Source organism: Oncorhynchus masou, unplaced genomic scaffold (assembly GCF_036934945.1).
Source record: "Oncorhynchus masou masou isolate Uvic2021 unplaced genomic scaffold, UVic_Omas_1.1 unplaced_scaffold_7038, whole genome shotgun sequence".
NCBI lineage: Eukaryota > Metazoa > Chordata > Actinopteri > Salmoniformes > Salmonidae > Oncorhynchus > Oncorhynchus masou.
This window is the reverse complement of record NW_027013500.1, coordinates 594-16,007: the sequence shown is the minus strand read 5'-3', so window position 1 is coordinate 16,007 and position 15,414 is coordinate 594. Positions and strand designations below refer to the sequence as shown.

Below are 15,414 nucleotides of genomic sequence, written 5' to 3'. Positions count from 1 at the left end.
AATCACTTGTACTTCGTTCAGTTACGTATTGCTTATATAGATGGTGGTATGTAATAGTGGTGTATAGATGGTGGATGGTGGTGTGTAATAGTGATATATAGATAGTGGTGTAATAGTGGTATATAGATGGTGGTGTGTAATAGTGGTATATAGATGGTGGTGTAATAGTGGTATATAGATAGTGGTGTGTAATAGTGGAATATAGATGATAGTGTTTAATAGTGGTATATAGATGGTGGTGTGTAATAGTGGTGTATAGATGGTGTTGTGTAATAGTGGTATTTAGATGGTGGTATGTAATAGTGGTATATAGATAGTAGTGTGTAACAGTGGTGTGTAGATGGTGTTGTGAAATAGTGGTATTTAGATGGTGGTATGTAATAGTGGTATTTAGATGGTGGTATGTAATAGTGGTATATAGATGGTGGTGTGTAATAGTGGTATATAGATGGTAGTGTGTAATAGTGGTATATAGATGGTGGTGTGTAATAGTGGTATATAGATAGTGGTGTGTAATAGTGGTATATAGATGGTAGTGTTTAATAGTGGTATATAGATAGTGGTGTGTAATAGTGGTATATAGATAGTGGTGTATAGATGGTGGTATGTAATAGTGGTATATAAATGGCGGTGTGTAATAGTGGTATATAGATTGTGTTGTGTAATAGTGGTGTATAGATGGTGGTATGTAATAGTGGTATATAGATGGTGGTATGTAATAGTGGTATATAGATGGTGGTATGTAATAGTGGTATATAGATGGTGGTGTGTAATAGTGGTATATAGATAGTGGTGTGTAATAGTGGTATATAGATAGTGGTGTGTAATAGTGGTATATAGATGGTGGTATATAGATAGTGGTATATAGATGGTGGTGTGTAATAGTGGTGTATAGATAGTGTTGTGTAATAGGGGTATATAGATGGTGGTATGTAATATTGGTATATAGATGGTGGTATGTTATAGTGGTTAATAAATGGTGGTATGTAATAGTGGTATATAGATAGTGGTATATAGATGGTGGTATGTAATAGTGGTATATAGATAGTGGTATATAGATGTTGGTATATAGATAGTGGTATATAGATGGTGGTTTGTAATAGTGGTATATAAATGGCGGTGTGTAATAGTGGTATATAGATGGTGTTGTGTAATAGTGGTGTATAGATGGTGGTATGTAATAGTGGTATATAGATGGTGGTATGTTATAGTGGTGTATAGATGGTGGTATGTAATAGTGGTATATAGATGGTGGTATATAATAGTGGTGTATAGATGGTGGATGGTGGTGTGTAATAGTGATATATAGATAGTGGTGTAATAGTGGTATATAGATGGTGGTGTGTAATAGTGGTATATAGATGGTGGTGTAATAGTGGTATATAGATAGTGGTGTGTAATAGTGGAATATAGATGATAGTGTTTAATAGTGGTATATAGATGGTGGTGTGTAATAGTGGTATATAGATAGTGGTGTGTAATAGGGGTATATAGATAGTGGTATAAAGATGGTGGTGTGTAATAGTGGTATATAGATGGTGGTATATAGATAGTGGTATATAGATGGTGGTATGTAATAATGGTGTATCGATGGTGGTATGTAATAGTGGTATATAGATGGTGTTGTGTAATAGTGGTATATAGATGGTTGTGTGTAGTAGTGGTATATAGATGGTGTTGTGTAATAGTGGTATATAGATGGTTGTGTGTAATAGTGGTATATAGATGGTGGTGTGTAATAGTGGTGTATAGATGGTGGATGGTGGTGTGTAATAGTGATATATAGATAGTGGTGTAATAGTGGTATATAGATGGTGGTGTGTAATAGTGGTATATAGATGGTGGTGTGTAATAGTGGTATATAGATGGTGGTGTGTAATAGTGGTATATAGATGGTGGTGTGTAATAGTGGTATATAGATGGTGGTGTAATAGTGGTATATAGATAGTGGTGTGTAATAGTGGAATATAGATGATAGTGTTTAATAGTGGTATATAGATGGTGGTGTGTAATAGTGGTATATAGATAGTGGTGTGTAATAGTGGTATATAGATGGCAGTGTCGCTGAGTGGCACATAGATAGTGGTAATAGTGGTATATAGATAGTAGTGTGTAACAGTGGTGTATAGATGGTGTTGTGCACAGATTTAGATGGTGGTATGTAATAGTGGTATAAAGATGGCGGTGTGTAATAGTGGTATATAGATGGTGGGTACATAGTGGCATATAGATGTTGGTATATAGATGGTGGTGCGTAAGGTGGTATATAGATGGTGGTGTGTAATAGTGGCGTATAGATGGTTGTATGTAATAGTGGTATATAGTTGGTAGTGTGTAATAGTGGTATATAGATAGTGGTGTGTAATAGTGGTATATAGATGGTAGTGTGTAATAGTGGTATATAGTTGGTAGTGTGTAATAGTGGTATATAGATGGTGGTATGTAACAGTGGTATATAGATAGTGGTGTAATAGTGGTATATAGATAGTGGTGTAATAGTGGTATATAGATGGTAGTGTGTAATAGTGGTGTATAGATAGTGGTGTGTAATGGTGGTATATTGATAGTGGTGTAATAGTGGTATATAGATGGTGGTGTGTAATAGTGGAATATAGATAGTGATGTAATAGTGGTATATAGATGGTGGTGTGTAATAGTGGTATATAGATAGTGGTGTAATAGTGGTATATAGATGGCGGTGTGTAATAGTGGAATATAGATAGTGATGTAATAGTGGTATATAGATGGCGGTGTGTAATAGTGGTATATAGATAGTGGTGTAATAGTGGTATATAGATGGCGGTGTGTAATAGTGGTGTATAGATAGTGGTATGTAATAGTGGTATATAGATGGTGGTGTGTAATAGTGGTATATAGGTGGTGGTGTGTAATAGTGGTATATAGATGGCGGTGTGTAATAGTGGTATATAGGTGGTGGTGTGTAATAGTGGTATATAGGTGGTGGTGTGTAATAGTGGTATATAGGTGGTAGTCGGTGGTGCATTTTTGGATCACTTTTTCTATTCACTTTTTCTATACATTAAATATTTTTGTCTATGTTTGTTCCTGAGATATCTGATTTCTGTTAAAAATTGTGGATACGTTGAATAAGTCTGTGTTGATGAGAGTGAAGAGAAGTGGGCTCATTTTTTTAAATTTGTTTGTGTGCGTGTGTGTTATCTATGGAACAGAAGGAGCATGCTCTGCGCCTCAAGAAGATATAATTTCGGAACGGGTTGAGTGTGTCTGTGGATCTTCAAAGCAGGGCGCCTGAGAGTGGGTTTGCTTTCGAAGTAAAAGCAAAGGATATATTCAAATAATTGGATCAAGTGTTTTGTGAGAACTGACTGACCCGCATGGTGGGTGGAGTGAGGACGCCCCACTCAATCCATTCCCTTCTCACTTGTTTTTATGTTTTTTTGTTGAGAGATACCCTGTTAGAGTAGGGTAGCCTAGAGGTTCGAGTGTTGGACTAGTAACTGAAAGGTTGCAAGTTCAAACCCCCGAGCTGACAAGGTACAAATCTGTCATTCTGCCCCTGAACAGGCAGTTAACCCACTGTTCCTAGGCCGTCATTGAAAATAAGAATTTGTTCTTAACTGACTTGCCTAGTAAAATAAATAAAAGTGCCCAAGCCCATGCACTGTGATAAATGCATAATAGTTGATAATGTGTCAAGTGTACATACGACTGTAGATCATATCGTATGCCAGCTGATCCTAAATGATGCTCTTGTGGTGGTGAACACAAATGTATTTTACGTTTTCTGTTAGGGTGAAGTAGACTGAGGCGTTGAGAATAAGCATTGTCCAGTAACGACTCCTGGAAGGGAGAGAAGTTGAGGAAGTAATGATAGTAGGAGTAGGATACAACAGATACTCCTTCCTTGTCAACAGAGGGACCCTGACATGTTACATGTTAAGAAGGTGGATTTTGTAGCGTTTTAATGACATTGTCCACAGCACAAACAGAGAGGAAGTCTGAGAAAATAGGCGTCATTTGTGGGCGTGGCTGAGCCGGAGGAATCCTATTGATGAACGCTCCGCCCTCACAGGCACCTGAGCCTGTTTAGAGACGTGATTTCAACTGTGACTGAATGAGTGTTGTTGTTGTTGTTGTTGTATGATGTCGAGCCCCCCAACCCCTCTTCCCGAAATGAATATTGGATCATTCATTCATTAATTTGTTGTTTCCATATCCCGTACAGCAGGTGGCGCGGCAATACACCAATAGGTATAGTCTGCAATAATGAAGAAAGAAGAAGACGTAGGAACCCGCGCGCCGTGAGGAAACAAGTGGATGGGTTGGGGACTGTGAGAGAAAGGAAAGAGACGATAGAGGTTTTTTTTCCCAACATAAATGGAGGTTCATCCGTAACGGGAGAGAAGAGCAGCTACAACAACAAAAAATACAAGTAAAATGGCGAAAGACCACGAGGTCGAACGCATTGCTAAAAAGCTGGACAAAATGGTGCACAAGAAAACACGGTAAGTTGGGTTTGCCAGCTAGCGCGGCAGTGGACGCAGGACCAACGCCCCAGCATCAGAAATCAGGTAGAGGCGAGGCAGTGCAGGAGTACTGTGGTGTTGGTGTGATGCACCTTGTAGCCATCGAACATTCTGGAAAGCTACTGAAAGGTGTTGGCTATTTGTTGTTCTGAACTAAAAAAAACGAACTGATTGTTCGGTCGAAATGAAATGGAATTGTTGCACATTGCAACAGTGTTGCAGCGTAGGTTGTAATAATGGATAGATATAGAAACATTGTTACATTAACGGGTGATGTGTTTTATGAATGGTTGACCACATATCCCCGACCACTCGTCTTCTCATACTTAGTCAGGCCCAATCGTTGCTTTTTGACGACTGAAACGTAATTCTGTCGTTGCTGTATTGTTCGCTACACAGCCTACCCCGGGAAGAAACTGAAGGCCATGGAGGTAGCGTTTGGGGAGGCAGACGAATCAGTGGGATCATTTGATGTCTGTATGGAGCGGCCCACAACGAATCAGTTGTATTTCACCGAACTAATCAAATGATTAACACGAACGCCTTCAAGCTAATAGTGTAATTAATGTATTTCATATATGCTATTACAAAACAACAACAATTTGGTTGTGATTTTGAAGGTCTTCTTTGACATTAAAATACATCGTTTAAATATCACAAGCATTTTTATGAGTTTATTTTACCGTAGGAAATGTAAAAACAGTCAAGTGTTCAACACATGACATTCGCCTTAGTTACAACTGTGAAAGAGAAGGTTTTGTGTTGGAACGCGACAACTGTGAAAGAGAAAGGGGTTTGTGTTGTAACGTGACAACTGTGAAAGAGAAAGGGTTTGTGTTGTAACGCGACAACTGTGAAAGAGAGAAAGGGTTTGTGTTGGAACGCGACAACTGTGAAAGAGTAAGGGTTTGTGTTGGAACGCGACAACTGTGAAAGAGTAAGGGTTTGTGTTGTAACGTGACAACTGTGAAAGAGAAAGGGTTTGTGTTGTAACGCGACAACTGTGAAAGAGAGAAAGGGTTTGTGTTGGAACGCGACACCTGTGAAAGAGTAAGGGTTTGTGTTGGAACGCGACAACTGTGAAAGAGTAAGGGTTTGTGTTGGAACGCGACAACTGTGAAAGAGAAAGGGGTTTGTGTTGTAACGTGACAACTGTGAAAGAGAAAGGGTTTGTGTTGGAACGTGACAACTGTGAAAGAGAAAGGGTTTGTGTTGTAACGCGACAACTGTGAAAGAGAGAAAGGGTTTGTGTTGTGTGAAAGAGAAAGGGTTTGTGTTGGAACGTGTGAAAGAGAAAGGGTTTGTGTTATAACACAACTGTGAAAGAGAAAGGGTTTGTGTTGGAACGCGACAACTGCTTCTTTCTATAGCGACACTAAACAAAACGCACCGCCCACAAAGACCCGCGGTCAGCAAGACGCCCAGTCAAATGATAAAACACAGGAGTAGCCTAAACATCATTATAAGCGTGTCGCTATGACCGCAGTCAAAAATAATCCGTTATCTGTTGGAGCATAAACAACGAAAGCTTGTGCGTTGCTGACTTTGTTTGAGCCTGCGCTCTCAGTGATGGCATTTTGTGCTGATAATCAGACAAAAACAGTCTGTTCTTCTCTTCTGTCTCAAGGTTTTCGTTTTGGGGGGGGGGCATGGGCACCACCAAAACCATAAGACTACTTGGATTTGGTGGTCTGCTAGATGGTACATACCATGTAGATGTTATAATGTCAATGGACCATTACAATAGAATGGCCCGACATGTTTTTTCATTCACAATTAGTGATTGCATAATTATGCATTGTTTGCTTCCCCTGGGTCATCAACTCACCCTTTCTCCCCATCGTCATCATCCCCTTCGCTTATTTCATTTTGTTTATATGTGTCAAAAATTGTTTCGGTTCAGTTTCGAGGCAATTATACGGTCTGGTTATCAACTCTACTATCTACTGGTTATTATCTATCCTAATGCCTGAATCCGAGTTATATGTTCATATCTACCTCAATTACCTCGTACCCCTGTGCATCAACTCAGAAGTGATACTTCCTGTATAAAGCCATGTTGTTAACTCATATCCCTGCACATTGACTCAGTACTGGTACAGTGTGTATAAAGCCATGTTATTACCTCGTACCCCTACACATTGACTCAGTACTGGTACAGTGTGTATAAAGCCATGTTACCTCGTACCCCTACACATGGACTCAGTACTGGTACCCCAGGTATAAAGCCATGTTATTACCTCGTACCCCTGCACATCAACTCAGTACTGGTACAGTGTGTATATAGCCATGTTATTACCTCGTACCCCTGCACATTGACTCAGTCCTGAGCTGTGTGTATAAAGCCATGTTATTACCTCGTACCCCTGCACATTGACTCAGTACTGGTACAGTGTGTATAATGCCTCGTACCTGTATAAAGCCATGTTATTACCTCGTACCTGCACATTGACTCAGTACTGGTACAGTGTGTATATAGCCATGTTATTACCTCATACCCCTGCACATTGACTCTGTACTGGTACAGTGTGTATAAAGCCATGTTATTACCTCATACCCCTGCACATTGACTCAGTACTCGTACCCATGCACATTTGGGCGGCAGGTAGCCTAGTGGTTAGAGTGCCGGGGCGGCAGGTAGCCTCGTGGTTAGAGTGTAGGGGCGGCAGGTAACCTAGTGGTTAGAGTGTAGGGGGGACAGGTAACCTAGTGGTTGCCTCTGAACAACAAGTTAACCCGCTGTTTTTTAGGCCGTCATTGAAAATAATAATTTGTTCTTAACTGACTTCCCTGGAAAAATAAAGGTTTGACTCAGTACTGGTACCCTGTGTATACAGGCTCGTACCCCTGCACATCGACTCAGTACTGGTACCCTGTGTATACAGCCTCGTACCCCTGCACATCGACTCAGTACTGGTACCCTGTGTATACAGCCTCGTACCCCTGCACATCGACTCAGTACTGGTACCCTGTGTATACAGCCTCGTACCCCTGCACATCGACTCAGTACTGGTACCCTGTGTATACAGCCTCGTACCCCTGCACATCGACTCAGTACTGGTACCCTGTGTATACAGCCTCGTACCCCTGCACATCGACTCAGTACTGGTACTCTGTGTATACAGCCTCGTGCCCTGCATCGACTCAGTACTGGTACTCTGTGTATACAGCCTCGTACCCCTGCACATCGACTCAGTACTGGTACTCTGTGTATACAGCCTCTCGTACCCCTGCACATCGACTCAGTACTGGTACCCTGTGTATACAGCCTCGTACCCCCTGCACATCGACTCAGTACTGGTACCCTGTGTATACAACCTCGTACCCCTGCACATCGACTCAGTACTGGTACCCTGTGTACATGGCCTCGTACCCCTGCACATCGACTCAGTACTGGTACCCTGTGTACATGGCCTCGTACCCCTGCACATCGACTCAGTACTGGTACCCTGTGTATACGGCCTCGTACCCCTGCACATCGACTCAGTACTGGTACCCTGTGTACATGGCCTCGTTCCCCTGCACATCGACTCAGTACTGGTACCCTGTGTACATGGCCTCGTTCCCCCTGCACATCGACTCAGTACTGGTACCCTGTGTACATGGCCTCGTACCCCCTGCACATCGACTCAGTACTGGTACCCTGTGTACATGGCCTCGTACCCCTGCACATCGACTCAGTACTGGTACCCTGTGTACATGGCCTCGTACCCCTGCACATCGACTCAGTACTGGTACCCTGTGTATACGGCCTCGTACCCCTGCACATCGACTCAGTACTGGTACCCTGTGTATACGGCCTCGTACCCCTGCACATCGACTCAGTAATGGTACCCTGTGTATATGGCCTCGTACCCCTGCACATCGACTAAGGTTGCAAGAATGGGTCCCCCGAGCTGACAAGGTCAAAAATCTGTCATTCTGCCCCTGAACAAGGCAGTTAACCCACCGTTCCTAGGCCGTCATTGTAAATAAGAATGTGTTCTTAACTGACTTGCCTCGTTAAATAAGGATTAAATAAAGGTGTAAAAAAAAAATAATCGTCCAAATCGGTGTCCAAAAATACCGATGTCCGACTGTTATGAAAACTTGAAATCGGCCCTAATTAAATCGGCCATTCTGATCAATCGGTCGACCTCTAATATGTAGCCTATATGATGATGCTGTCTGGCCAAAAATAGTATGACATGTCATGCTTTTAGTCGAGACAGAATCAGATTCATGAGCTGGCTACACATACTAAGACAGAGGGCCGCTGTTTTGCTTTGTCTGAGATTCATGTATCTTTCTGTCTGCTTCGCGTCTTGGTCAAATAAATGTCATTATTTTATTTGGATGGGCAAGGAGGTACGGTAGAGCAGGCCCTCCAAGGAGGTACGGTAGAGCGGGCCAGGCCCTCCAAGGAGGTACGGTAGAGCGGGCCAGGCCCTCCAAGGAGGTACGGTAGAGCGGGCCAGGCCCTCCAAGGAGGTACAGTAGAGCAGGCCCTCCAAGGAGGTACGGTAGAGCAGGCCCTCCAAGGAGGTACGGTAGAGCAGGCCCTCCAAGGAGGTACGGTAGAGCAGGACTGGCCCTCCAAGGAGGTACGGTTGAGCAGGACAGGCCCTCCAAGGAGGTACGGTAGAGCAGGACAGGCCCTCCAAGGAGGTACGGTAGAGCAGGACAGGCCCTCCAAGGAGGTACAGTAGAGCAGGCCCTCCAAGGAGGTACAGTAGAGCAGGACAGGCCCTCCAATGAGGTACAGTAGAGCAGGCCCTCCAAGGAGGTACGGTAGAGCAGGTCAGGCCCTCCAAGGAGGTACGGTAGAGCAGGACAGGCAGTCCAAGGAGGTAGGGTAGAGCAGGACAGGCCCTCCAAGGAGGTACGGTAGAGCAGGACAGGCCCTCCAAGGAGGTACGGTAGAGCAGGACAGGCCCTCCAAGGAGGTACAGTAGAGCAGGACTGGCCTTCCAAGGAGGTACAGTAGAGCAGGACAGGCCCTCCAAGGAGGTACGGTAGAGCAGGACAGGCCCTCCAAGGAGTTACGGTAGAGCAGGACAGGCCATCCAAGGAGGTACGGTAGAGCAGGACAGGCCCTCCAAGGAGGTACGGTAGAGCAGGACTGGCCTTCCAAGGAGGTACAGTAGAGCAGGACAGGCCCTCCAAGGAGGTACGGTAGAGCAGGCCCTCCAAGGAGGTACAGTAGAGCAGGCCCTCCAAGGAGGTACAGTAGAGCAGGTCCTCCAAGGAGGTACGGTAGAGCAGGACAGGCCCTCCAAGGAGGTACAGTAGAGCAGGACAGGCCCTCCAAGGAGGTACGGTAGAGCAGGCCCTCCAAGGAGGTACGGTAGAGCAGGACAGGCCCTCCAAGGAGGTACAGTAGAGCAGGACAGGCCCTCCAAGGAGGTACGGTAGAGCAGGACAGGCCCTCCAAGGAGGTACAGTAGAGCAGGACAGGCCCTCCAAGGAGGTACAGTAGAGCAGGTCCTCCAAGGAGGTACAGTAGAGCAGGCCCTCCAAGGAGGTACAGTAGAGCAGGTCCTCCAAGGAGGTACGGTAGAGCAGGACAGGCCCTCCAAGGAGGTACAGTAGAGCAGGACAGGCCCTCCAAGGAGGTACGGTAGAGCAGGACAGGCCCTCCAAGGAGGTACGGTAGAACGGGACAGGCCCTCCAAGGAGGTACGGTAGAGCAGGACAGGCCCTCCAAGGAGGCACGGTAGAGCGGGACAGGTCCTCCAAGCCCGGCACATAAAGGCTGCCCTGTGTACAAGCTAACTTTGAGGCTGGATATTTTTTTTATCAGGCCACTACCTCTTCTGTCAACCCCTGCCTGGAGGCGAAACCATAATATTTTACCAGGAGATAAACCTCATAAATCCATACACATCGAGTCCTGCCTCATGGATGACCTGCTGTTACCGCTGACCGCTAACAGGGCCCGCCATTAAATGTTTTTATTTTTCCCGTATCACCATCGGCCTGCACAATTTAATAAAAAAATAAAAATCATAGTAATAATATTGTGTTGGAATATGCATACTGCTTGCTCACTAAAAATAGATTTACATTATTGTAGACGGCATCTATTCAATTCAACAGGTGTCAACATTTAGCGGTCTTTATTTTCTTCACAGGACGGTGCCATATATCTGCTGAGGGAGTTGAAGATCATCAACATGTCTCTGGAGACTCTACAGGTAGACCTAAGCTTGTTCTCCTCTTGCTGTAGGCCTCTGTCTGAAGAAAATAATATTCTATGATCAACACAGTGTCTACTATTTTCTCAATGCCGGTGTCAGTCCACCAGGATCCGTGAACGCTGTGAGAAACTGTAATGATGAAACTAAAAACACGATGCGTTTGTCAGTCCACCAGGATCGGTATGTCAGTGAACGCTGTGAGGAAGCAGAGTTCAGAGGAAGAGGTCCAGACCCTGGCCAAGTCACTCATCAAGTCCTGGAAGAAACTACTGGGTAAGTCTGTCCTGTGGGTCTGCCTCACATCTCATACGACTCTGTCTGTAGGTCTGCCTCATACCTGTTAAACATGGTGTCTGTCTGTGGTCTGCCTGTACTGGACAGGTGGGATCCTGTCTGATCTAGAGAGACCGGGACGGATACTTATTATAATAGAGTAATACAACCACTATAGTTTAAGAAGTCCAAACAGGAAGCATGTGTCTAAGGTAGTGAACTTGATTAGAAAATCAGACCTCTCTGGAATGGAAATGTATGTCTCTCCCTTCAGCAAAATACATTTGACCTCAATCCTCTCTGAGCATGAGGGGAAAAAACGTGACCGTCCCCGATATCCAAAATAGTCATTAAAACGTGACCCTCCCGATATCCAAAATAGTAATTAAAACGTGACCCTCCCGATATCCAAAATAGTAACTAAAACGTGACCCTCCCCTATATCCAAAATAGTAATTAAAACGTGACCCTCCCCGATATCCAAAATAGTAACTAAACGTGACCCTCTCCTATATCCAAAATAGTAATTAAACCATGACCCTCCCTATATCCAAAATAGTAACTAAAACGTGACCTCCCCTATATCCAAAATAGGAATTAAAACATAATTTGATAGAGCAGTCTGACTGAGCGGTGGTAGGCAGCAGCAGGCTCGTAAGCATTCATTTAAACAGCACTTTGTGCGTTTTGCCAACAACTCTTCGTTGTGCGTCAAGCAGTGCGCTGTTTATGACTTCAAGCCTATCAACTCCGAGATGGGGCTGGTGTAACAGAAGTGAAATGGCTGGCGAGTTACCGCGCTAATAGCGTTACAAACGTCATCGCTCTGAGACTTGGAGTGGTTGTTCCCTTGCTCTGCATGGGTAACGATGCTTCGAGGGTGGCTGTTGTCATTGTGTTCCTGGTTCAAGCCCAGGTAGGAAGCTATACTGTTACACTGGAAATACTAAAGTGCCTAAAAGAACATCCAATAGTCAAAGGTTAATGAAATGCAAATGGTATAGAGAGAAATAGTCCTATAATTACTGTAATAACTACAACATAAAACCTCTTACCTGGGAATATTGAAGACTCCTGTTAAAAGGAACCACCAGCTTTCATATGTTCTCATGTTCTGTGCAAGGAACTTAAACGTTAGCTTTCTTACATGGCACATATTGCACTTTTACTCTCTTCTCCAACACTTTGTTTTTGCATTATTTAAACCAAATTGAACATGTTTCATTATTTATTTGAGACTAAATTGAATTTATTGTTGTATTATATTAAGTTAAAATAATTGTTCATTCAGTATTGTTGAAATTGTCATTATTACAAAAAACAAACGACTGGTTAATCGGTACCGGCTTTATGTGGTCCTCCAATAATCGGTATCGGCTTTATGTGGTCCTCCAATAATCGGTAACGGCTTTATGTGGCCCTCCTATAATCGGTACCGGCTTTATGTGGTCCTCCTATAATCGGTAACGGCTTTATGTGGTCCTCCTATAATCGGTACCGGCTTTATGTGGTCCTCCTATAATCGGTACCGGCTTTATGTGGTCCTCCTATAATCGGTACCGGCCCCCATGTGGCCCTCCTATAATCAGTACCGGTTATGTAAAACCTCCTATAATCGGTACCGGCTTTATGTGGTCCTCAATAATCGGTATCGGCTTTTATGGTCATAATCGAGTAACGGCTTTATGTGGTCCTCCAATAATCGGTATCGGCTTTATGTGGTCCTCCAATAATCGGTAACGGCTTTATGTGGTCCTCCTATAATCGGTACCGGCTTTATGTGGTCCTCTATAATCGGTACCCCGGCTTTATGTGGTCCTCCTATAATCGGTACCGGCTTTATGTGGCCCTCCTATAATCGGTACCGGCTTTATGTGGTCAATAATCGGGTATCGGCTTTATGTAGTCCTCAATAATCGGTAACGGCTTTTATGTGGTCCTCAATAATCGGTATCGGCTTTATGTGATCCTCCAATAATCGGTATCGGTATCGGCTTTATGTGGTCCTCCAATAATCGGTATCGGTATCGGCTTTATGTGGTCCTCCAATAATCGGTACCGGCTTTATGTGGTCCTCCAATAATCGGTACCGGCTTTATGTGGCCCTCCTATAATCGGTATCGGTATCGGCTTTATGTGGTCCTCCAATAATCGGTATCGGCTTTATGTGATCCTCCAATAATCGGTATCGGCGTTGAAAAATCATAAATCGGTCAACCTCTAAAATCTATTATAGTAGTAGCAAGCTATCAAAGTTGACCTATCGGTCCTTCTCGTCTTCACAATCTCATTCTCAAACTGAACAGAACATAGGCTAGTCCGTCTGTAAAATAATGAGTTTTTTGGACAAGGCCTTTCTAGCCTATAGGTGTTGGATCATGTGACTGAAACCACTCTAACTAGCCTATAGGTGTTGGATCATGTGACTGAGACCACTCTAACTAGCCTATAGGTTGTGGATCATGTGACTGAGACCACTCTAACTAGCCTATAGGTTGTGGATCATGTGACTGAGACCACTCTAACTAGCCTATAGGTGTTGGATCATGTGACTGAGACCACTCTAACTAGCCTATAGGTTGTAGATCATGTGACTGAGACCACTCTAACTAGCCTATAGGTTGTGGATCATGTGACTGAGACCACTCTAACTAGCCTATAGGTTGTGGATCATGTGACTGAGACCACTCTAACTAGCCTATAGGTTGTGGATCATGTGACTGAGACCACTCTAACTAGCCTATATGGCGTGGATCATGTGACTGAGACCACTCTAACTAGCCTATAGGTTGTGGATCATGTGACTGAGACCACTCTAACTAGCCTATAGGTTGTGGATCATGTGACTGAGACCACTCTAACTAGCCTATAGGTTGTGGATCATGTGACTGAGACCACTCTAACTAGCCTATAGGTTGTGGATCAAGTGACTGAGACCACTCTAACTAGCCTATAGGTTGTGGATCATGTGACTGAGACCACTCTAACTAGCCTATAGGTTGTGGATCATGTGACTGAGAACCACTCTAACTAGCCTATAGGTTGTGGATCATGTGACTGAGAACCACTCTAACTAGCCTATAGGTTGTGGATCATGTGACTGAGACCACTCTAACTAGCCTATAGGTTGTGGATCATGTGACTGAGACTACTCTAACCAGCCTCTGTGGTCTGTGGACTATGGCGTGACTAGGCCATTGACTGAGCCTCAGCTAGGTTGTGGATCATGTGACTGAGACCACTCTAACTAGCCTATAGGTTGTGGATCATGTTACTGAGACCACTCTAACTAGCCTGTAGACACACTTGATATGGCCCAGTATGAGAGTCAGAGATGAAGGGTGGCGTCATGCACATTGATATATATACCCTCAAAAGCAACTAAATACTCAAACATGGACATTTTGAAATTGAATCTATGACAATTCATTAGACTAGATGATGATAAAAATAAATAATACTAAACCCTCATCTTGACTAGCATTTTAAAAAGCAACAACCTCCCTAATTTTCCTCCTGTGTACCCATTATGTACATGTTGGCCCATCACCTATATAGATATGAATCAGCTGACTGTGTGTCCCTACAGACGGTTCTGAGGGGAAGGCTGTGGAGGAGAAGAGGAGGGAGGGCTCTCCTCTGAGGTCATCTTCGTCCAAGGACTGTCCTGGATCCAGCGACCGCAGGTGAGACGCCGTGCCAACCCGAGTGTCAGTCATGTAACGAGAGGTAGTTCAGTGAATAATCTGAACGCTGAAGACGTGTGTGAGCTCCCTGAACTAATCAAATCAAATCAAATGTATTTATAAAGCCCTTCTGACATCAGCTGATGTCTCAAAGTGCTGCACAGAAACCCAGCCTAAAACCACAAACAGCAGGCGATGCAGGTGTAGAAGCACGGTGACTAGGAAAAACTCCCTAGAAAGGCCAAAACCTAGGAAGAAACCTAAGAGATGAACCAGGCTATGAGGGGTGGCCAGTCCTCTTCTGGCTGTGCCGGGTGGAGATTATAACAGAACATGGCCAAGATGTTCAAATGTTCATAAATGACCAGCAGTTTCAAATAATAGTAGCCTATAGTTTGTGAATCATGCTTAGGCTTTAGCTCAACGGGCTAATGTGGAGTCATATGTTGCATAGGTGGTTCAATGAACTACTCGTTGGTGATGGGTAATCTAGCTTGAGCCCAAAAGACTTGGGTTGGGTAGGTAGACGACAGGGTTTAACCTGTAGGTAGATGATAGGGTTTAACCTGTAGGTAGACGACGGGGGGTTTAACCTGTAGGTAGACGACGGGGGGTTTAACCTGTAGGTAGACGACGGGGGTTTAACCTGTAGGTAGACAATAGGGTTTAACCTGTAGGTAGACGACGGGGGGTTTAACCTGTAGGTAGACGATAGGGTTTAACCTGTAGGTAGACGACGGGGGGTTTAACCTGTAGGTAGACGATAGG

The 15,414-nt window shown here is 44.1% G+C and overlaps 1 long non-coding RNA gene across 1 annotated transcript; it reads left to right on the top strand.

Moving 5' to 3' along the window:
- The first annotated feature begins 10,620 nt into the window (after positions 1 to 10,620).
- LOC135537045 (uncharacterized) lies at positions 10,621 to 14,640 on the top strand. The gene is made up of 3 exons (XR_010455114.1): positions 10,621 to 10,684; positions 10,855 to 10,960; positions 14,550 to 14,640. It is a non-coding gene; the product is annotated as an uncharacterized LOC135537045 (long non-coding RNA).
- Positions 14,641 to 15,414: the final 774 nt, after the last annotated feature.